Genomic DNA, 24783 nt, shown 5'->3' with positions numbered 1-24783 from the left:
ATATTACTTATTTACTGTCATTTCCCTAACAGTAGAAGGAAGAAGGACTGTCACACTAATATACTCCAGTGATCCTTCTCCATTAGTTTTGCTAGGACAGAGCTGTTGTCAGGCAGCACGGAAGATACACAGCTGAACATTATGTAGATTATATTGTTTTGCATGTCAGTTATGAACTGTAATTAGGCATTAAGCAAAACTTACAGTGACAAGAATAATGAAGGCTGTGGATACTGCTTACAGAAGTTACATATTATCCATACAGGAGAAATTTGCAAACAGAATGCATAAATATCTGCTAGCAATTACTCAAGTGAGATTATATGCAGTGAGAAACAATTTCTGTCATTCAGCTGCAAAAATAGGCAAGCCTTCAGACTGATAATGCTCCTTTAGGTCTGAAAAAGAACAAATTCAAACTCAGTAAAATTTGAACAATTTATGAATAGTGTAGTTGCTACTGCTTTGGAGTCAGGGAATACTCTAAATGGTCTCTTGAGACCCCAGTTTTCTATTTTGCAAGTACTTTCAATTTTTCCTCTGCTAGTTATGACTGAATTAACTTGCAAAGGGTCTTCTGAACTCATTGCTTACTGGACTCATTGCCTGCCTTCTTGGCAGGATTTGGGTACACAGCTTCAGAAGATTTTGCATGTTTACTCATTTGGCTGATGGAAGTATAACCAGATTCAGTCAGGGTTCCAGAACACCGCAGAAGTACAAAGTGATGAGATAGATCTGAGGTCAAGCTGGGAAAACAAGTTGGCAGATCACGATGGGGATCAGTGATCCCCAGGTAAAGAAGTACTTCCAGTGTAGCTCAGGCAGGGACCAGGGCTAAGATTTAGAGCTTAGATGCAACTCCTGTATGCATAGGAATAGACCTTTGGTGAGACTTCTTTCACATCAGTTTTTCCCAGCAGTCAGATCCATGGTTGCAAAGCTGTAGTGTGTCAGTGGGTGCAGGCAGCCAAACCCCTCCGGGGATTTGCCCTGTGGGGGCAAGAGGTTGCATTCATGGGCTCTTGCTGCCAAACAGCTGGAGAGAGGCCCTTAATGCCATACACTATGTATGCAATATAATCAAATACTCAAAAGAGCTATTCAATTTTCCTTATGTGTTTACTAAAATACCCCATAATTATTGGAGAAATCTTCTAGAGTAATTTTATTCTCTGGTTTAGTAAAACTCTGCTTTAGGTGTTGAAATATCCATAAGAAATTTGTATACATTTTCTGAATCTGTTTCCCTGTATAGTACTGGCTGCTCAGAAGAAATGTCATCTTGGGTCAGAGATGTACATGGAGTCAAAGGAATTATCTGCCAACTCTTTGGCTGGCCATGATAACTTAGATATTTGTTGTGCTCTGTCATATATCTGCTGTAATGTTTGGGGCACTTTGCAAACACTGAACTACACCTGATTTGTCTAGTGCGAAGTGCTGGGATGTCTGGCAAAAAAACCTCTTAGCAGGTAGAATGAACTAACTACTGCTGATCCATTTTTTGCAGGAATTTTTAAATTGTTTTGTAGCTGTTCAGCAGAACTACATCACTTTATTTTGTTTTAAAACAAAAATGGGATAAATTTGCAGAATGTTCTATGAGAAATTTTTTCTATCACTCTTGAAATTCAAATAGTTTAAGGCTGCTGTTCTTGGAACTCAGGATGGTTAGAAGACCTCCTGTAGATGACCCCACATATCGTTAGGGAGAGCACCCAGCCCAGCACTTCCCTGACTGCATAGGGCAACCACATAAAAGTTTTGGTGGAGAAAAAAAGACAAACTAAGTTTATTTTGCAGCTCCAGTCTGACATGATCAGGCACAGAGCTGCTCCACAGGTATCCTGAATGGCCCCAATGACCGATTTCCTTCACTTTGTATTTCCCTTTCCCCTTCTCAAGTTCTTCTTTACCACCCCTATTCCCTTTCAAATAAACACCTCATTTCTGTTTACCTTTTCCTACTGTCCATGGGTTAGCAGACTTTATAACCTTATTTGGTGTTTATGATTTGATTGCTCTGGTAGTTTCTACTTTGTTCAGCAATTCTGCTAAGCTACTACTTTCTGTTGTCTGCAATTTCCTGCTGTGTCATATTTCTTGTCTTGTTAATGGTGCTCTGGGTCAGAGCTAGCCCCCTGTGTATACATTACTCTCACCTCATTATTTGTAGCAGCCCGTTATTCCTCATACTGTTATTGTTTAGAGGTGCCACATGTCAGGATTCACCATAGCATCCTATCTCGTAGTTTGAATATCTATATACTTCTATGAGACTCTTTCCTCTCATGATCTAATTATACAAATGTGCAATGGTCAGAAAATATTAAATAAATATAAATTTCTTTTTTTCCCATCAATTTTCACAATTGCAATTTTAAAAGTAGTGATCAGTGAAGGTGTTGAGTAACAGGATTGCAAACCTTGTCTGACACATGATGTGGCACCCGTCCACTTAAATGAAGTATTTTCTTTGTGCAGCTCTTTCACTGGAAGGAAAAAAAAACTAAGTGCATCCTAGGTAATGAAATTGGACAGGCGATCCTATCCACGGAGCTTAAAAAGGAATAATGAAACACAGTGATAAAGTTCTGGAGCTAATGATTTAAACGGTTAAAGTTAATTATTTCTAGCTATCTCTTGATGTCAAGAGATCCATTTCTTTGCATTTTTTCAATGATAATTTTGAACTGATGTATAATAACCAATTAAGCATGAATAATTGAACTACAAGTCTTTTAACAGAAAAAGAGTTGTACATTTAATTATTTAATTAATGTGAAGTTAATTTTGTAAAATAAGCACTATGACTCATAAAGGAAGAAGTTATGGCCAAATGAAATATACGGATCAGATACAGAGCAAAACTGTAATGAATACCAGAAGTGAAAAAGTCCCAGTTAACAGACTGCTGATAAATTAAAGATGTCACTTTTTTCTTAGCATTTAGGGCATTGTGTAGTGAGCTTTAAAATTGTGATTTAGCACATAACAGAACTGAAATTCTCAACGTATGACTGAAATCCTTCTATCAGTCTTCTATTGGTAATAGATCTTGTTTTACAAGCTCAAGCAAAAAGTAATCCTTAAACAGTTTGTGCTCATCCATTGTGTCCTGCAAGGAAAGTTCTTCAATAATAACCGAAAGATCATTGCCAACTAATGTTTCTTTGAAAGGGAAATGAAAGAAATGATACAGTTGTCTTGGGTAGTTACTTTCAGGGAAATCATACTTGTATATATTTTTCCACTGCTTAACCACAGTTACGAGAAACAAGATAAAATCTTTCTTCAATTGTCACAGTGATTAGACTAAAGTTGATATAGGGCTTCATCCTCCAGGCCTTTCTCACTTTAATTGTAAAGATGAGTTCTCAACTAAATCTTGTCCCATTGGTTCTTACTAATTTCTTTCTTGGGAAAAAACTCTTTTGGCCTCATTTGGCTTCACTGACATTTAGTGAAGGGTAACTAACAGTTCTGGACATTAGGTTCTTGTTTACCACAATTTCCGGGTACTGAAATATTTTGGACCTTGGCAGCATTCAGTCTGAATGATAATGGTAGTCTGTGATCGTAATCAAAAGTGCAATGGTAACCAGCTATTCATATAAATGGTCTTACATAATAAAGCCTGAATAGTAAAATAAGAGAGCCTGGGAGAGACATGAAGCGCTAGACCCTTGAATGTCTGTCCACATTACTTAAGGTTAATTCATTCCATGGTTCTATTTGAGTCTGCCTCAGACAGTTCTCTTATGTGGCCTTAGCTAAATACAAACAGTGTTACCTTACCAGTATAAGACTGTTCACACAATAAAACTGTGTAGAAAGGAACTTCAGGCTGAATCATGAGTCTAACCAAAACATTTTTGTTCCATGCTTAAGAACATTAACAGTGAACCCGTTGGCATCTTGTTGAATGGGAATATCCTACATAAACCCTGAAACTGCACTTCACACATTCGCAGTTATTTTTTGTTCTACCGCCTTGTTAAAACTCACCTTTAAATTCCCTGAGCACTAGAATTGACTAGCTATAGCTAAAAACATGGCTTCTCTTATGTGTACTAGTTAGCACCTTTTTCAATTGCATTTTCACATGTAGGAGAAAGGTAATTTGAAAAAAAATCTGTGAAAAAGGATTATGTTTTTGTCTCAGATTTTATTTCCCCCAACTCCAGCTTTGTATGTGTTTGCCAAAAATGTCAAGTGCTTTTCTATGATGATATTCTTTGTGTTGTGGTTTCAGCTGTTGTTTTGGGGTTTTTTTATTGGTTTTGTTTTGGGTTTTTTTTTGGGGGGGTGAGTGTGTTGTTCTGCTTTGGGAGTTTTTTTGTTCTGTTTTTTTTTTGTTTTGTTTTGTTTTTTTTTTAATAAAAGGGATTTTATTACTTATTTTCCTCTGCCAAAAAAGATAAGGAATTTTAAAAACCTTTTTTGTATCTAATACGTGTGTATACTTATCTTTCAAAGAGTATCTTAATTTTCAGGTAGATTAAGTTCCTATTTTTTAATTTGTTTCAAATACCTATGGAAGTAAAAAACCCCACAATTTTAGTCAGACTTTCCAGCACCCAAAATTAAAAGTCTATTCTTAGCAAAGCAAAGTCAACTGCCTCTATCCAGTGACTGTGACGGCTAATTCTTTTTAAAAAAAAAAAATCTGAGGTAGAAGAACTTACCTTCTATAGAATAGCTTGTAGAATGCTGGAAACAAACTTCTAACAATCTGTACTTGCTCAGGATACTGAAGGCTTTATGCATTTTAATGATAAAATTTAATAAATGGGAAAATTCAAGCCAAACTCTCTTTTCCCACTGACATTCCATGGGCACCTTGTCTCGGGTCATATACTAGTGTTTGCCACACCCTCCCTCAGAATGTATATTATTCTTCCCCTAGACTTCGAAGCACAAACAGATAGCTTCTCATTGCTGACATGTATATGCTGACATAAAAGCCACAATGGCTTTTATTTGTAGCTAATTTATTTGTTGCTACATTAGCAGCAAAAGGAAGGTGAAGATCAGTGTGGGCCCATTGCGTAATGAGGCAGTGGGACAGTGACAAGCAACAAGGCTGAGGTAATCAATGTAATTTTTTACTTTAGTTTTCCCTTGCAACACTTGCAGTTGGGCTCAGTCAGGTCTGCTTATTGGAATCTGTGGGAGTGAGCAGTACCCACAGTCGAGGAAAAAAAGAGATAAGGATCACTTGAACATGCAGAAGTCCATGGGACCTGATGGAATGCACAGGTATAGGGAAGAAGCCTTAAAAGGCCGCTGTCTATCACCTTTGCAAGGTCATGGCAATCAAGGAAGGTTCCTGTTGACTGGGGAAAAAAAAAAGGTCAGATATCACACTCCTCAACAAGAAGGGGAAGGAGGATTATATTCATTCATTATTATATTCGTAATCCTATTTCTCCCAGTATCAATTATTGCGTATTTAGGATACTGTGCATATGGAGTTGTTATTTTTATTGTTTGAGGATTTTTGTTTTATAGTCTGCCCTCTCACATCTTATGTACAACATAGGGTCCTCAGATTAAAATTAGGAAACATTGGACTACACTGTGCAGCAACTCCTAGAGGCAAATTTTAAGTGATTTAGTGAAAAGGGCAGGTTATCTGTTCTCTCTGCTATACTTGCACTTTTAACAAGCAATTTAAAAAAGCTGAAGCTTTAAAGTGCTTTTATGGATATGTTAATTTATTTGTGCCTGAATCAGTTAACCACAAAATGATCGGTTTAAACATCTATGCCATTTTTTTTTTCTCTGACACCCAGTTCTCTTCCTTCTCATTGCCTTCCATACCAAGGGAGAAAAATTCAGTTAAACTCTTCTTGAAATAAACAAACAAATTAACAACAACAAAAAAGGCCCTCCTGACCTGTAGGTACACTGCTGCATTCTACTGCTGTGTTATTTTATCTCAAGGATATCCAACTGTAACTCTAATGATACAAGCATATATTGCTCAGAGGCCCAGGAAACAAAATGTTAGTCATTCTCTTTTCAGTTGTCAAAATATGCTGTCTTCCTTCCCCATTAGAACATTAGAAGCAGGAGAGCAGCAGTCACAACTGCAATATCCAGCTGCTTCACTTTTTTTCCCCCTGGCTGCTGTCATCAATTAACAGATTCCCTCACTCAGCCTCAGGTGCCAGGAAAGGCATCTTGCTGAGATGCCTTAACTCATGCAGATAAAAAGCTGATACAACTGTCATAGTTATTGACTCCTTCAGTGATCAGAATACTATATATGCATGGAAGAGCATCTAGAAGAAATCTAGGTTGAAAATGAGAATTTGTGCAGGGTGAAACAGTCACTTGATTCAATAATGAGAGACTTTGGCACAGTGGAGAATGCCCTTATGACGCACACCCAGAGGCTGAAGCCTTCAATTTTCAAATGAGCTAATGCTACACGAAATCAGAATTTTCTTCCTGACTGAAGGGTATTTTCCTATACATTTCCAATGACTGTGATTTCTAAGCAGGTTCGCAGATGGCTCTAGGGCCTGATCTATAATAAACTCAAGTAAAGCTTGAGTTCACTATTCTGTAATGCAAATAACGCAACCATCAACAATACACTAAAGATCATCAGAAAAGATTCCAGAGGAAAGGTTCATGACAGAGAAGTCCTAGAGATATTTATCTTGATGTGTAAGTACTCCAAAAGTGTATCTTTGTGTTCACTCACGCTACTTTCAAGGGAAGAGCAGTCAGTCTTTCCACCCAGGAAATAAAGGCTACTTTTCCATTAGTTACTTGTTTTCAGATTGCTTTTGATTCAGCCTGCCATAAATCCCCCTGGCATCATAAACTTTTTGGGCCTTACTTTTTAAAACTTTTATACAGGAAAGTTATTCACTGAAACAATCAAAATTTTTTTGTGACAGAATGTGTTTTCACGTATTTACACTGTGCATGCTAAAAATATGTTCCGTGTACAATCAGAATCTGTAACGTTTTCATTCATCTCTATTGAAGCTTCTATTAGTATTAATCTTATGAATCCATTAAAGTAATTATTAAGTGAATATTTTTGGAGATGTATTATTTACAGAATAGAATCTCATAATAAAAGAAGCAAAGCAGAAAAGCTAATTGAGAAATGCTAAAGAAAACAACTTCATAACTTGTTGATTATGTGATATCTCTATAAATACAGTACAAGGGATTTTTTTAAGAGGGTTTAGACAGAAAGCAAGGGAGATCAGGTTCTATCTTCAGAACTCTTAACTTTATTCTTTACAAGGGAGGATAGGCAACCACAAACTTTTATACAGTAAAATAGAAGTTGCTGAAGTTCTGAAAACATTCTACAGTATGCCAATGAAGAAGCATAAGGAAGCTAACCTAAGCAAGTAGAGAAGCTATTGATTGATCTGTCTAATAGATAATTAGTTTTACTTTTAAGTATTTACATTCATGTGACACTTAAAATATTTCAAGTCATTTTAGACATCCAGTACATGTGTTATAAAAAAATAAAAATATTATCCTTTCATCTTTAAATATTATCTAGTATTAAAGCTGAGTGAAAAATTTAATAAACAGTAAATGTTCTATCCCCACAATGTGGCAAATGTGATTAGGTTAGCCTCATAATTCATGCAAAGGATAAATGCCTTTCACAAATATGTATTGCCAAAAATGAACAGGGCACTTTTCTAATAAACTACAAAGCTGTGACATTTTGACAGACTTTTGGGGAAATTCTCTTAGCAAATACTACTCTCAAAAACTTTGGCTTACAACAGATAATAATGTTGAGGTGAATAGCAGGGAATCATGAAAGGAATAAAAAATATCCTCCAAAACACTATGCATAGCATGTCACTAGCTACTTGTGAGATGTAGTTTTAGATCTGGTTCTACCCTTTGGAATCTCTTAACACTTTCTATGGACTGCTTCAGAAGTTAAGACAGGCACTTAAGTCAGTGACTTTGAATGACAGACTGGACTCAAGTGCTTAATTTTTAAATAATTACATTCAGGGAACCTCATTTTGGGGTGAGTGCTGCAGTTGTGCTATGATTCCTTTTCTGTTCAGCAAAGCAACTTATGTGCAGCTAACAGAGGCATTTAACATATGCAGCAGTTTGTGCAGAAAAGAACAAATAAGGAGCCAGCATTTCTTCACCGACCAGCATACAAGTCCCCAGCTACAGTAGTGACACACCACAGGTGACAGGGCATGGTTCCCAGCTGCTGTTAGAGCTACTGTCCCTGTGACATCTGAGGCTTGACCCAGACGAATCTTCAGAAGGAGAATTTAGACTTACAAATCTCAAGCTGCAGGGAGTGCCTGGGACGTCTCACTGAGATTAGGCCAGATGGTCTTACAGCTTGTAGCAGCTGTGCAGTTGTCAAAAAGCTGTGCCACCAAATGAAAGAGCTGCAGGAAGAGGTCAGCAGAATGAGCAACATCAGAGAAGAAAATAAAGCAATGGAATGGCTCTTTTCTGAGAGACTTTAAGAACAGCTTCAAGCGCTCAAACCTCCAACTGTAGCAGAGGGACAGGCAGAGCCTATGCTTCTCAGGGTGGCAAGTGGAAATTCCTATGATGGCACAGGCTGGAAGCTGGCACTAGGATGATGGCTTCTGCTACTCCTGAAGACTTGCATCTACAGAATATGTTCACTGCCTTCATAGTTGATGAAGAACTGGGAAAGAAACACCGGAGTCAGTTGAGCCTGAGCCACACAGAGCACCGTGAGGAAGTGGAAAGTATTAGTAGTTAGAGAAACCCTGGTGCAGGCAATGGGGTTTCCTATTTGCCAACCTCACCTGTCATTCATGGAGGCTTTCTGGTTGCTGGAGGATCGCACTTGAGTTGTTGTGGAGAGGTTGACAAGGCTCATCCAGTCCTCAAACTACTACCTCCTACTGCTTTTCCACAATGACATCCATTATACTTTCAGGGATGACCTGAAAAGTATCAAATATGTGTCTCAGAGTGGTCGTCAAGGGTGTGGGGGCCCAGGCAGCTTTCTCCTCCACCCTGCCAGTGCAGGGGGAAGGGTTTGAAATGGAGTGGTTGGACCTGCAAGGCAAGAATTGTTTGTGGAGCTGGTGTGAGAAACAGGACTTTGTTTTTCTGTGACAACTGCATGGAAGAGATGTAGTGATATCACTTTTTAGTGATATCCAGTGAAAGGACAAGAGGTAATAGGCAGAAACTCAAATACATAAAATTTTCTTTAAAAATAAGGGGAAAAAAAATCACAGTGAATGTGGTAAAATGCTGGAACAAATTAACCAGAGATGTTGCACTGTCCTTGGAGATTTTCAGAACTCAACTGGACATGGTCCTGAGCAACCTGCTTCAGCTGACCCTGCTCTAAGCAGGGGCTTGAACCTGATGACCTCCAGAGGAACTTTCTTCTGCCCTTTTAGGTTCACTTTTAGGTACACACTGAAAAGGCTTCAGCACAAGAGCAGCAGAAAAGGGCCTCCTCTTTGGATGTCTTTCAGGCTGCTGGGTGAAATATTTTCTTAGAATGTTTTTGAACAGAGCAGCTTTGATTCCATGAAGGTAAGAGTTCAGACATTATCTGTGTTTCTAGCATTTCTTAGTACTTGTCTCAATTAACATGGTAGCTTTGACTTCCCTTCAGACTCATCCCTGCTCCAAAGTGTATTCTTCAGATCTTGCTGTATAGTAGATAGACAATTTGATTATCATCTCTCACCGATAGACTGACACACTTCATTCATAGACAGAAGCAGCAATACATTTATTGATATAAAACAGGGATTTAACGAAGTTTGATCATAAACGTTAGTGTTTTAGCAAGATTTGATGGCAAGGCACACTTGGGTATTTACTGCACAGAGGGCAGGATCAGACAAACTGTCAGGGGGACCCTCCCGTTGAGTCACGAAGTTCAGAAAGGACTTCCCTGCTCTCTAAACTCTTTCTTAGAAAGGAGTCTAGGTGCAGCTGGATCCAATCCTAGTCCCAGTCTTGGTCAATGGTTCATGTCTAAAGGATCCTATATGCACAATCAACCCTTTATATCACTTAGCTAAGATTTCAAGGTTTAGCATGCTATTAGTCACTTACTGAGGATCTGTTGCAGCAGGGAATCTCTTGATCTTGAGAAGTAACCTTGAGAGGCATCCTTACTCAAGAGAGGATCCTGGCATGCAGCTCATGGCCATCCAGGAGAGCTCAAAGGGCTCTCAGGCTGTTCACTATTTATGGGGGTGAGATGATTGACCTGTAGTCATATCTGCATATTGACCACAGTATCAGCATTGCTCAACTTAGCTCTTGGCTATTGAGTTGTTGTCTGTCTCCCGGAAATCCCATTGAGCTGGATTCCCCCATTACAACTACCGTGAATGGTTACTGCTTGGGCAGGGTTACAGGAGATAAATGTCAGGTTGGCATCTGCAGGGAAGTTTTGGGTCACCTGTCCTGTCTGCTCCTCCCCACACATGCAACCCCTCTATGCTTTTTCACTTCTGACCCTCCAACCGGGCATATAACTGACCTTGGTTGTTACAGCAATAAGTATAAGCAAGAGCTTCTCTTCGTACCATTCCTTGGTGTAAATTATAAACAATCAGGTCTTACTAGTCCTAGAAGCCAAGACTGAAAAATATGCCTTTAATTCAGATAGTTCATTTAGTTTGAAGAGTCTTAGCTGTGAAATAAACTAACTGAACAGAAAATTGGTTCACTTTTGCCTCAAACCAGGACATTCATTTTATATTGTTAGGGTCCATTTTATATAAGCCTTACAACTATACTAGAAAGGAGTTCCTGTTCTCCAGTTCCTTTGAACTCATTCATGTCTAGTTCAGGTAAAATGAACAAAATCCAGAGTAGACTACACAGTTACAACAGTTATTAGACAGATGTGAAGTAACAAAAAAGAAAACAAACTTAATCTACTTCCATTAAAATTTAATCAGTTTGCATTATGATTTAATCAGAAAGGTTTCTTACTCTCTTTCTCCAGCTGAATTGCTATAGATTTTTCCTCTGACCTGTGCTAGGAAGTCTTTCTGTATAAAATCTACTTGAGTTTGTATTTTTGAAAATAACCCCTTATTTATAAATTATGTCAGCTGCGATCGTTAAGTGACTTTCTGAAGTTGTTCAGGAGATGTAAAAACATTTTAAATCTGAAAACTATTTTCTTTTTTTTTTTTTTTTTAAGGAATAGTGAATTAAATTTAGTTGTCTAAACATAGTTACCTAGTGACAATTTAGGCAAATACTTGAACTATCTATATGGGGCTGGCAGTTATGACAAAAAACATATGTGAGAACATCTCTGGCAATGGCAGTTAGAACAGAGGCAGGATGAGCTAGTGCAGATCAAAAGGCTTCAGAAGGTGCCTAATTATAGACAGGTGATACCACCAGCCTCTGCGTTTTTACTAGTTAGTTACTTTTGCTTTGAGATGTAAACCTATTTGTCAGACCAAGTATGATCACCTGTTTTAAAGGATTATCATCAGTTCCTGGCACCTGCAGTTTACTGCATCTTGCTGATTTTACTTTTCTGTGTAGGCAGGTCAGCAGTAGCAGATATTTTGAAATGGCAGAATACTCTCCCCAAATACAAGACATGTGAGATGTTAGTGCAGACATAGATGCTGGTTTTGAACTGTAATACATGGAATTTGTGTCACAGTGATAATGTTCTCTAGAACATTTCCTCTTATGTCTCCAGCTCATCAGAACACTACCTAACCAGCTTCGAAAGACTGACATCCATATATTTTTCCACACATTTGCAGCATATTTTCATCCACAGGCAGTCCCTTACAATACAGGATGCAGACTGTGCAATTAGCAATTCATTGCTTGGAACAGAATTAAAAGAGAGAAATTCAGTTGCTGGTCATTGCACTATGCATGACACAGTCAGAGTTCACCTGGCATCATTGGATTGTCAACCAAAACATTTCTCTTACTATTTCAGGATTGGTCACTGTCATTGTGACACAGACAGTAGATGCTATTCCACATATTATTCAGCCTGATCTCTGGAACTTGTATTTTCTTCCAGATTTCTGAATATTTTTTATATTTTTATATTTTTATTTTTTATATTTTTTTATTTTTATATATTTTTTATTTCTTCTGTTCTAAACTCTGTGATAAATGCTACTTCTGGTCTATTTACTATGAAACAACCATGTCAGAATTCAGAAATCAAATACAAAATTTCAAAGTTTGATGCTGGTGCACAAAGTGCCAATAGAAAGAATCTGACTACCAAGACATTGCACATGTCCAGACCTTGCAGAAATATTAATAGGGTTGGGGACAGTGCTTGTTTCATTTTTATTTTTTTATTATAGATTCATGTGAAGCTGAATCTTCAGTTGATTAATTCTCAAACTGTCTCAAATGCATAGAACAAGAAATAACTTTTTTTGGTGAAAAGGAAAAAGTACCAGACAAAATCTTTGCTGAGCTGGACAACAGAGAAGAATGTCTCTAGGGAGGCGAGAGCACAGGGAGAATTGGAGCTATCTGGGAATTAATAGGGTTGGGGACAGTGCTTGTTTCATTTTTATTTTTTTATTATAGATTAATGTGAAGCTGAATCTTCAGTTGATTAATTCTCAAACTGTCTCAAATGCATAGAACAAGAAATAACTTTTTTTGGTGAAAAGGAAAAAGTACCAGACAAAATCTTTGCTGAGCTGGACAACAGAGAAGAATGTCTCTAGGGAAGTGAGAGCACAGGGAGAACTGGAGCTATCTGGGGGCCAAAAATGGTACCTTTTAATTCAGTTCATAAGAGGGAGAACTAGTTGCATAACTGTATGCCGACCTGAAAATGCCTTTCAGATTCTTCAATTAAAGCGCAAGAAGGTAAGACTGTGCCTCTGTGTAGCATCTATTGGCTACCTATAGGTGGTTTGTCACTTAGTCGTTGTGCCAGTTTGAATTCAGAGGCATATAATGGATCATGAATTGTAAAAAGGGTTTGTGCATCTCACACAAGCTTCCAGATTACACTGTAGGGGGTTGGTTACACTTAAAAGTCAAAACCTAAAAAAGTTAACTTTTTCAGACACAGTTGTTCATTAAATCTTATCATTATCTATACAGCTTAGGGAACTGAAAGCTTGTTCATCGGCCTAATTCATTACTGTTTGCAAACCTCTCTTCACAGCCCAAAATAGCTACAGAAGTTATAAAAAATTCTTCAGTATGGTAAATTTTGCATGGGATTTTATTGTAAGTGTAAGGACTAATTGCCTTAGGAAATACATTTAAACATATAAACCCCATTGCTTTATATGTCTTTTCTTTCAGAAATCAGCACTCTTAGAAAGATTATTAGGATATGGAGTTATATTTCAATCACAGCAGGACAAACTAATGGTTAGAAAATGAATCTGCTAACTAGGGCAAATGATAGGAAGAGAATTGTGAGAAACCAGCATAAATGTTTGATGCAGAAAATGATGATTAAACAATTCTTGAAAGTGAACTTTTTAATACCCTTTTCATTAAAAAAGAACTTCTGAAACTGTCCATTTCCCTTCATTGTTAGTTCTGTAAAATATTACTCTGAAATATTACACAACTTGATACTGGAAGAAGAAATCACAATGTGTAATAGAGGCATATACAGTTGTAGTCCAGTTGCAGGAGCAATAGTATACATTATAAAATCTGTTTATCCAAAAGTGGAAACTCCATTCCCCCTTTACAGTCTATTGGAAGGTGTCCCTGTCCATGGCAGAGGGGGTTGGAACTAGATGATCTTTAAGGTCCCTTCCAACTCTAATCATTCTATGATTCTGTCATTACCACAGAACTACATCAAGCCCCTCCCCTAGCCCAGTGGTGTGGTGCCATTTTGTCGCATGCGTACCCCATGTGATCTAAGAATGCTCTGTGATTGCTTGGTTGTTTCAGAAGGCCCAGGAAACCCTCAAAAATATATATCTGTATATACATATATACACATATATAAAAATAGATGCAGTTTAATTACATATAATCATATATATGTTATATAGAAACATAAATCTATCAATGTATGTACACCTATACAGAAAAAGGGTGTACAAGGTGCACAGATATATACCTTTATACATAAATATAAAGATCAACTTTTAATAATGAATTCTCTAAATAGTAATACAAATTAATAATATAAATTAACATACACATTGATTAAAGCTTTATATATTAGATATAGAATATTTTTTAATATAAAAGAATGAAATAAGTTTAAATGTGAATGAATGAAATTAAAAGACAGCTTAGGCTCCCTACTTCAGATGGCTTGAATAACTCCAGACATGTTGTGAGGGTGGCAAGCTTAAGAGGGGCACCTTGAAGAGGGTGGAGGGACATGAACAAAGCTGAACATTTCTGTGGGGCAAGGGATCACTCCTGTGAGGCCAACCATGAAACAAGTACTGAACCCTTGTGCCATGCAAAGAGGAGACCAGTTGTGGGAGTCTGATCAAGAGACCCCGATCCCTCAGTCACAGACCTCCAGGGTAACCACACAGCATTATTAGGGAAACCTTTGGGCTTTGTGCTGTGCTGCAAGATACAGGCATCATTGTCTGCTATCATGGAAAACCAGAACAAAAAGACAATATCACATGAGCTTGTACAGGAAAATCCCCAAGCGTATCCTAAAAAAAATTGTATTCTTCAGAAGAAATTATGGATGAGACAGGGATTTAGGAACAGAAGACTGAGATAAGTGCCACATGGAGATGGTGGGTGGTAGCAGATACACCATTTGACCACTGCTTTAAGTGAACCTGATGATTGTAATGTCATTATGTGGTACAGACTTTTGCTACATCCATGACTTCTCACATACCTGACTTTACCCTCACTATCAACTGCTGCAGAGGAGGTGGTGCAATGCGTGGCTTAGAGAATATGCAGCAGTGAGATTGGCCATAGCAAAGGTTCAAGACTAGGCAATACGTAGAAGGATGCAGGTTTGTTAATAAGGACTAGGTATTTGTACATGAAGCTTCTGAAATGCTTGTAAATGGACCAGATCAATTCTGGTTTTAAGATTTACACCAGCTCTTTGAACCTGGTGATTATTTTGAGCTATGTCTTGAAGCCATCAAGATGCATGACTCTATATTCTCTCCACATTAATTTAAGCAATGTGAACACAGAGAAATTTTTAGACCAGATCAGTAATCTATAAAGTAAAAGGGAGAATTTTTTCCATCAAATTTTCCACCTGGCTGCCTGTAAATGCAGTTTGAAGTTGGATACACAGAAACCTAGATCTACTCCCCAGTCTTAAAATTTAGAAGTGGGGATTTTTAACTGATTTAAATAACAGGGTTAATAAACTCTGCTTTGCTGGAAGTCTTGCAGCACTGAGAGATCTGACATGCAGAACTATTAAACAGTGCAAAAGTGCTTCAGGAAAAACTAAGGTGATCAGTACACAATCAGATTCTATTTTTTCAGGTTTGCTTTATGTTTATGTATGTGTTGTCACCCCGACTGAGTTTAAAAAAAGACTTGGGGATATTTTAGCCAAATGACAGTGTTCTCCTTGTTGAACTTTATTATATTCTTAAGGCTACTTGGGGAAAAAAAATAAATGTGGTCTTTGTCAGACATGGTATGACTACTTTCACAAATGTAAATACTACTGCTGTGACTGTCTGTTGCCAGACAGTACAGATAGGCACAGTGCAGGTCTGGGGAATGTTTACAGTGTGAGAAGGTCCTGGCAATTAAAAAACCAAAGAGATTGTCTAAGATTTTATGTGAGACTTGCAAAGCATACATGGAAAAATTTCATGAATATAAAGGTTGGAAAAGTGGTATGTGGTATGAACAGATCTTAAATATAAACCAGCCCATGTGGTTCATGCCCATCATCAAAAATCCAGACACAAAGAAAGGCCATGTTTTCTATGACCTGGAATAGATGCACAAACTAAGGCATATGTTCTGAATTACATTTTTGCTCTGGACTTAGCACCAGAACCACGATAGGATACAAAAGAAGGGATGAAATGGAAAACTGAAGGAGGATGAGAGTGTGAAGGAGACACATGTCCTGTGGACTTTATTTAGCTGATTATGGATGCAAAGTTTTGGGGTTACAGTTTCATAAGCATGTAACACCAAAGGCGAAACTGACTATATTTTAGTTAACCAGCTTTTGAAAGAAAAAATGGATATGCAATGAAGGATGCAAGATCATTAATTCATATGTGTGAAAGTTCCTACCCCCAAGTATATGTGGTTTTGTTTTGGGTGGGGTGTGTATGTGTGTGATTTCGGGGCTGAAAAGGGTATTTCCCCAATTTCTTCAATACTGCCAAAAATCAAAACTACACCAGCCCTCATCCAGAACCAGAATATTACAGAGTGGACAACATTATACTAGGGGAGGGAAAACAATTTTTTTGCATGGCCCATAGCAAATAAGGAGAAGGTTTTTGATCTGCAAAAAGAACCAAGTTAATACTGTTAATAAGAAATGAAATTTTGAGGTGACATAGTTTGTGCTGGAATGAGGTTATGGTGCTAATTTGTAATATACTCTATGGGAAAGAAGGTGATGAAAACATGCAGCTAGATCAATCTTAGATTCCTTTTAGTAAGCAATCTTCCTATATTGGTCTCTGCTTATATGGTGGTATACCATTTTATGTTCTGTAAACACTGTAGCGCCCCTGCCCCTCCAGCTGTCTGTTACTGAGGAGGATAAAGAAACATTTTATCTTCTCTACTCAATAGGTGTACTGGGTCCAGGTGCCCAAAATTTGGCAGCAGGAGGCCTACAGGGATGGGCTCTGTGAGGAAAGGTTGGGGCTGCCCTGTGCAAGACACAGCTGGTTCCAGTCAGCTCCAATGGACCCTGTGCAGGACACAGCTGAGTGAGCCCCTTAGCCAATATGGTGGCACCTTAGGTAAACAGTATTTAAGAAAAGACAAAATATGTTACACAGGCAGAGAGAGAGGGAAAAAGAGTGAGAAACACTAGGAAAATACATATTTAAGAAAGGTTAAATTTTCCCAAGAGAGGAGGGAGGGAAAAAATTGTGAGAAATAGCCCTGCAGACATCAAGGTCGGTGAAGAAGGAGGTGGAGGAGGTGCTTCAGGTGCATAAGCAGAGATTCTCCTGCAGCCTGTGATGAATACCGTGGTGGACCACTTCTCAAAGAACTGTCTCCTGTAGGAAGGACCCCATGCTGGAGCAGGGGAAATGTGTCAAGAGGAAGGAGCAACAGAGACAAACAGTTATAAACTGACCTCAACCCCCTGTTCTCCATCCCCATGTGCCACTCAGCAGGGAGGATGTATGTAGGCACCAACAGTTTTCAATAGCTTGAAAGGTGGGGTTTTTTTCACAGCTGTACCAAATGTTACCATGGACCACATTAGAGTACGTAAAAAGTGTGAGCTTTAACATTACATCTATGCAGGAGCGTGGGTGGACTACTATAACAAAATCAGATGGCGAGCTTGAAGAGGTTTTAGAGACAAAATGCCTACATTGATGAATCCCAGTGATGCCCATTTTAGTGGCAAAACACAAGTAGTTTGCTTGCACCTAAACCACCCCCTGATGAAACAATCATTCCTAGAATTTTACTAGCCTCCAGTCCTTCAGCAGTAAAAGAAAACAATACCCTCCTGGGCACCCTGAAGTTATACCTGACAATTTCGACACCTTGACAGCCTATTTTAGTACACTCAAAATAAACCTGTATCCTCTTTATGGGTTTTTCCCCATGGTTTCTGTCAGGGTAAATGGCAAGCTATTCTTCTTGTTCTGCACCTGTGCTGAAACCCTTCAGAGATACTGAATCTACAGACATAATACATGGATACATATAATACTGTTGCACTCACTAAACAAAGCTCTGGAGGAGGCATACAAGGTTTGTGAGATCTATGAAGTTTTGTATTTTCAATAGAGTCAAAACAGTTTGGGTTTTGGTTTGGGTTTTTTAAGTTATACAAAACTGTATCTCCATCAGAAGCGGAAAGCTTCAAGTTACCCAGCCTGGTGCACAGGTGCTGACAAAAAGCCCAATACATCAGTGATCACAGGCAGAAAGAAGGTTTTGCTTTGCAGCTTGAGCGTACAAAGAAAAAACCCCTTGAAATACAAAATTATGTGTCTTAAAATTCTCAGTGAGACTGTTTCAGGGGTCCAATCTTCCCAACAGCTTCATCATCATAAAAACAGACAATCTGTATGGTTACCTCTTTTATTTGGTTTATGATGCAAGCCCCTGTGATTTTTTTGATGAGAATGTGCCCACTGTCTTGTGGATGCATGACCCTGCAATGCAAAACTAACATTTTTATAGCATGCTTCACCATTGCATGTGTACACCTAGAGCTTTATGATTTCATCGATGCCCTTCAAGATTCTTACTTTTATCATGACGTGATATTCATGAGTTGTCAAGATGACTTATTTAAAAGTTAAATTCATCTCTGTAAACAAAAAGAACAGATAAAAGAGGCACCTTATGTTGAATAGAAATGCTAATAACCTTCCCTACAGCTTTTGATAATTGGCATGCAATGCCCACTGTTGAAGGTATGACTGGTCTTACTCTTTTGCTTTGCCTATGGCAAGGCTATGTGGTGGTAGTGTTTCCGGCAAGTGCTGCATCACCTCTATAAATATCCTTTTATCAAATCTGGGGAGGAATTGCATAAGAGTTTTAATGATAACCAGCTTATTCACCCTTAATAAAATAAAAGGTAGGTTTGTGATCAATGATTTGATGAACTTTGCGTATAAAAGTGGTGAAACTGAAAAAGCTTTTACTATAAGCATACGCATCCCTGGAACCTTAGTATCCTGTACATTTCTTTAAGGGTTAAAAAGAATCATGACTTCAATCAAATGCAAAATGCATGGAGTAATTTAAGAACCAGGTTGTGTCCCTAACAGGCCACACGAAATCTTGGCAAGACTGGGTTCTTTTAAGAAGCGTTTTCAAGATGCTACTAAGCCTCCATATGGGTATCTGTTTGTCTGTGTAAATTTGTCTAGGTGTGTAAAGGCAAAGAACTGGCCTTTTTTTTTGACATAAAAGCCAACTATATACATACTGGGGGCAGGGGGGAAGGTCACTCAGAAATATGAAGAGATGGGCTGGCCGTATCTCATTGTGTAAACAGTGGAGATTAAAACCCCTGAAAAATTTATTTCTGCTCTCAGGTTCCCCGTTTTAGTTAGGAAACAATGATCAGTGCTTTCTTGGTCTAGAGACTAGTCAAAGGCACAGAAAGAAAATGCTTCTCAGAAAACCATCACAAATGATCTTTCATATGTCTGTCAGTCATATGTAACAGCTGCATGTATTCCCTCACACAGCAGCTGTTCTCAAAAATCATGTGCTACCTGTACTTTTTTCAAAAGAGTGAGGGAAAGGTGATAACCAGGTTATACACCCTTATTGCTGGGGAACTAATAAAACAAAAACTGTCATTGTTGAGCATCAGTTTAAATTTGATACCTGTGCTAATCAACAGAACATTTTCTTCGAAAAACAGAATTACATTCAGGCTTGCTACTGAGCCTTGAGAGCTGAGTGTTGCCTAAACCTGATTAAAGATGCCATCCAGCATGATCAGTTCCTGCTGCCTGGCTGTGTCCTTTGTGTCAAGAGGAAGGAGCAACAGAGACAAACAGTTATAAACTGACCTCAACCCCCTGTTCTCCATCCCCATGTGCCACTCAGCAGGGAGGATGTATGTAGGCACCAACAGTTTTCAATAGCTTGAAAGGTGGGGTTTTTTTCACAGCTGTACCAAATGTTACCATGGACCACATTAGAGTACGTAAAAAGTGTGAGCTTTAACATTACATCTATGCAGGAGCGTGGGTGGACTACTATAACAAAATCAGATGGCGAGCTTGAAGAGGTTTTAGAGACAAAATGCCTACATTGATGAATCCCAGTGATGCCCATTTTAGTGGCAAAACACAAGTAGTTTGCTTGCACCTAAACCACCCCCTGATGAAACAATCATTCCTAGAATTTTACTAGCCTCCAGTCCTTCAGCAGTAAAAGAAAACAATACCCTCCTGGGCACCCTGAAGTTATACCTGACAATTTCGACACCTTGACAGCCTATTTTAGTACACTCAAAATAAACCTGTATCCTCTTTATGGGTTTTTCCCCATGATTTCTGTCAGGGTAAATGGCAAGCTATTCTTCTTGTTCTGCACCTGTGCTGAAACCCTTCAGAGATACTGAATCTACAGACATAATACATGGATACATATAATACTGTTGCACTCACGAAACAAAGCTCTGGAGGAGGCATACAAGGTTTGTGAGATCTATGAAGTTTTGTATTTTCAATAGAGTCAAAACAGTTTGGGTTTTGGTTTGGGTTTTTTAAGTTATATAAAACTGTATCTCCATCAGAAGCGGAAAGCTTCAAGTTACCCAGCCTGGTGCACAGGTGCTGACAAAAAGCCCAATACATCAGTGATCACAGGCAGAAAGAAGGTTTTGCTTTGCAGCTTGAGCGTACAAAGAAAAAACCCCTTGAAATACAAAATTATGTGTCTTAAAATTCTCAGTGAGACTGTTTCAGGGGTCCAATCTTCCCAACAGCTTCATCATCATAAAAACAGACAATCTGTATGGTTACCTCTTTTATTTGGTTTATGATGCAAGCCCCTGTGATTTTTTTGATGAGAATGTGCCCACTGTCTTGTGGATGCATGACCCTGCAATGCAAAACTAACATTTTTATAGCATGCTTCACCATTGCATGTGTACACCTAGAGCTTTATGATTTCATCGATGCCCTTCAAGATTCTTACTTTTATCATGACGTGATATTCATGAGTTGTCAAGATGACTTATTTAAAAGTTAAATTCATCTCTGTAAACAAAAAGAACAGATAAAAGAGGCACCTTATGTTGAATAGAAATGCTAATAACCTTCCCTACAGCTTTTGATAATTGGCATGCAATGCCCACTGTTGAAGGTATGACTGGTCTTACTCTTTTGCTTTGCCTATGGCAAGGCTATGTGGTGGTAGTGTTTCCGGCAAGTGCTGCATCACCTCTATAAATATCCTTTTATCAAATCTGGGGAGGAATTGCATAAGAGTTTTAATGATAACCAGCTTATTTACCCTTAATAAAATAAAAGGTAGGTTTGTGATCAATGATTTGATGAATTTAAGAAGCGTTTTCAAGATGCTACTAAGCCTCCATATGGGTATCTGTTTGTCTGTGTAAATTTGTCTAGGTGTGTAAAGGCAAAGAACTGGCCTTTTTTTTTGACATAAAAGCCAACTATATACATACTGGGGGCAGGGGGGAAGGTCACTCAGAAATATGAAGAGATGGGCTGGCCGTATCTCATTGTGTAAACAGTGGAGATTAAAACCCCTGAAAAATTTATTTCTGCTCTCAGGTTCCCCGTTTTAGTTAGGAAACAATGATCAGTGCTTTCTTGGTCTAGAGACTAGTCAAAGGCACAGAAAGAAAATGCTTCTCAGAAAACCGTCACAAATGATCTTTCATATGTCTGTCAGTCATATGTAACAGCTGCATGTATTCCCTCACACAGCAGCTGTTCTCAAAAATCATGTGCTACCTGTGCTTTTTTCGAAAGAGTGAGGGAAAGGTGATAACCAGGTTATACACCCTTATTGCTGGGGAACTAATAAAACAAAAACTGTCATTGTTGAGCATCAGTTTAAATTTGATACCTGTGCTAATCAACAGAACATTTTCTTCGAAAAACAGAATTACATTCAGGCTTGCTACTGAGCCTTGAGAGCTGAGTGTTGCCTAAACCTGATTAAAGATGCCATCCAGCATGATCAGTTCCTGCTGCCTGGCTGTGTCCTTTATAAAACAAGCCTGTGCAAAAGCGTGTGGACGTTGTTTCTTGGCTGCAACTGATAAGCAATTTGATTAATGCATAGTATGATTAAGAATTGTCACTTTGGCTTATGTCAGTTCTCCAGTGTGTCATCCGGCTGGATGAAAATAGTTGCCAACAGGTAGTTGAGCAGACCTATGAGCAGCTATCTCTGTCATTCAGGTTGGACACATCAGCTTTACCAGTGTTGCAGCAAATATCAGCAGAGTGTTGTGCCTGTATAATTCTCTCCTTTCCCAACTAAAAGTGTGCCCAGGGGTGCAGACTCTGTGAGAGTTGAAAGTAGAATCACCTCAGGGTACAGGAATTCTTTGACACTGGTCTGCATCAGGTTCACTTCAAAAAAATCCAGCTTGAATTTAGCACATAATTTGAAGCAAATTGGAATGAAATCCATCCTTATTAAATTCCATCTCTTTTTCTAGTAGCAGAAGAGGGCCTTTTTCACTGCATTTCCCATTTATGTTGCACCATCCAACAAAGTATGTTGTTCCTTTTCTTCTTGTCCTCATGAGGCAGCTGCTTGATGCCACTTGAACTTTCTTTTCTAATGGATTCAGGCTGGATTTCCCTCTAGGAGTACGGCATGTTTTTCTCACTTTTGAATATTTTTCAAGAAGCCTTTTAGGGTTTTTTCCTTATTGTCTATATATATACATGCTCCTGTGACATTGCCTTTTTCTTGTGGCATTCCATTATAGAAGGCAACAATTTTATAACTTTTAAAATGTCATTCTTTCTTTCTAAACTACTTTATACATCTTAATAAATACATGTTTACTTTAACTATATATTTATAAATACAATTATGCATAATTACAGTTATTTTTATATATAGAAATGTTTACATGTGGCTACATATAAACATATAGATTGATGGATGGACGGATGAAGGCTTCCTTTGCCTATAGAAGTGGCCAAGGAATCATTGGGCAATCTTACATCACATAGAGTATAAATATGATAATACAGCAGCTGTGATGAAATGGGGGGGAGCAGGACAGGATGTGTGTCTAACTTCTGTGGTAAACTAAAAAGTGTAGCTTCAGTTGCCATCCAGTCACTGGACATTATGAGATCATGTGTTATACGGCACCATCAAAAATAGCAGCCACCGGGGAGCAAAGGGAGACAGGACAGGATAAGCCTTTCACATGATTGGAAAAGGTGAGGGACTTTTAGGACCAAGGGGTCCTGTGACCATAAATGTGAGGGTCATGGTATCACTGCGTGAAAGTTGCCCTCTAACTACTCACCAGGCACACTGGATGTATTCTAATTCCTTACTCTCCAGTATGCACCAACAATACATTCAGTCTTTGCCTGTGTTACTTTTGTTTGACAGAAGTGCTTTACATTCTGAAGAAAATTAAAATGCAGCATATAAGGGTACATAAATAAATAAATCAACCTGTGGAAACCAAACTTCTGCAATTTCCTATAATATTTAGTAGTGCGAGAAATAGCTTAATTGCATGGGAAAAAATAACAATCTTAGACACAATAAAATGTGTTATCAATGTCATTCTGATTTTTTTTTTCTTTACCAAACAGTTCACTGTATTTTATCTTGTTGCACTGTAAAACAGCTTCTAAGTGAACAAAATGGGGAGTGCTGATTTCTTTTTTCCATCCTATTAAATTAAGGTCCCCCAATTATATTAAATATAAATAGGGACTGCAGTGCTCAACTTTCAGATGTATCAATGCTGAGAGATACACAGCTTCAGTGCATTTGTGGAACACTATCCTGCTGTTCTGCTCCCTTGTCCTAATGAGGAATTGTGATCATACATTAATTATAAAGAAAATTAGTTAATATTTCTAAAAGTTACCCTGCTTATTCTGCATCTTTTGGGTTGAACTTTTTAAATCATGGAGCTTTTGAGATATTTCGCTTTTTTTCAGGTATTTACTAAGTTAACACAAAAGGCAATACGGAACCATTGAAGTACACTTTGAAAACTAGTGACTCCGGATCTCCAGTCCTTTTTAGCAATCCAAAATATCATAACAATATATTTTCAAAAAGGCTTATCTAATATCTATTAAGACCTAACTACAATATAGTTAAATAAAAATGCAATTACATTTTTGAAAACATTAATTAAGTAGCTATTACTAATCACAGAATCATAGGATCATTTAGATTGGAAAAAACCTTTAAGAAACACCAAGCTGGGTGGGAGTATCGACCTGCTGGAGGGTTGAAAGGCCTTACAGAGGGATTTGGAGAGGCTGGATCGATGGGCTGAGACCAACACGATGAATTTCAATAAGGCCAAATGCTGGGTCCTGCACTTGGGTCACAACAACCCCATGGAGCGCTACAGGGGAAGCGTGCTCTTGGGGAAGAGTGGCTGGAGAACTGCCCAGCAGAAAAAGACCTTGGGGTGTTGGTCAACAGCAGGCTGAACATGAGACAGCAGTGTGCCCAGGTGGACAAGAAGGCCAACAGCATCCTGGCCTGTATCAGGAACATTGTGGTGACTAGGACCCGAGAGGTGATCGTCCCCCTGTACTCGGCACTGGTGAGGCCTCACTTCAAGTACTGTGTCCAGTTTTGGGCCCCTTACCACAAAAAAGACATTGAGGTGCTGGAGCGGGTCCAGAGAAGGGCAGCGAAGCTGGTGAGGGGTCTGGAGAGTAAGTCTTATGAGGAGAGGCTGAGGGAGCTGGGGTTGTTCAGTCTGAAGAAGAGGAGGCTGAGGGGAGACCTTATTGCTCTCTACAACTACCTGAAGAGGGGTGTAGAGAGGTGGGGGTAGGTCTCTTCTCCCAAGTTACAGGTGATAAGACAAGAGGAAATGGACTCAAGTTGCACCAGGGGAGGTTTAGATTGGATATTAAGAAAAATTTCTTCACTGAAAGGGTT

This window comes from Calidris pugnax, unplaced genomic scaffold (assembly GCF_001431845.1).
Source record: "Calidris pugnax isolate Ruff unplaced genomic scaffold, ASM143184v1 scaffold153, whole genome shotgun sequence".
Lineage (NCBI taxonomy): Eukaryota > Metazoa > Chordata > Aves > Charadriiformes > Scolopacidae > Calidris > Calidris pugnax.
The sequence above is the reverse complement of the archived record's forward strand: the minus strand, read 5'-3'. Positions refer to the sequence as shown.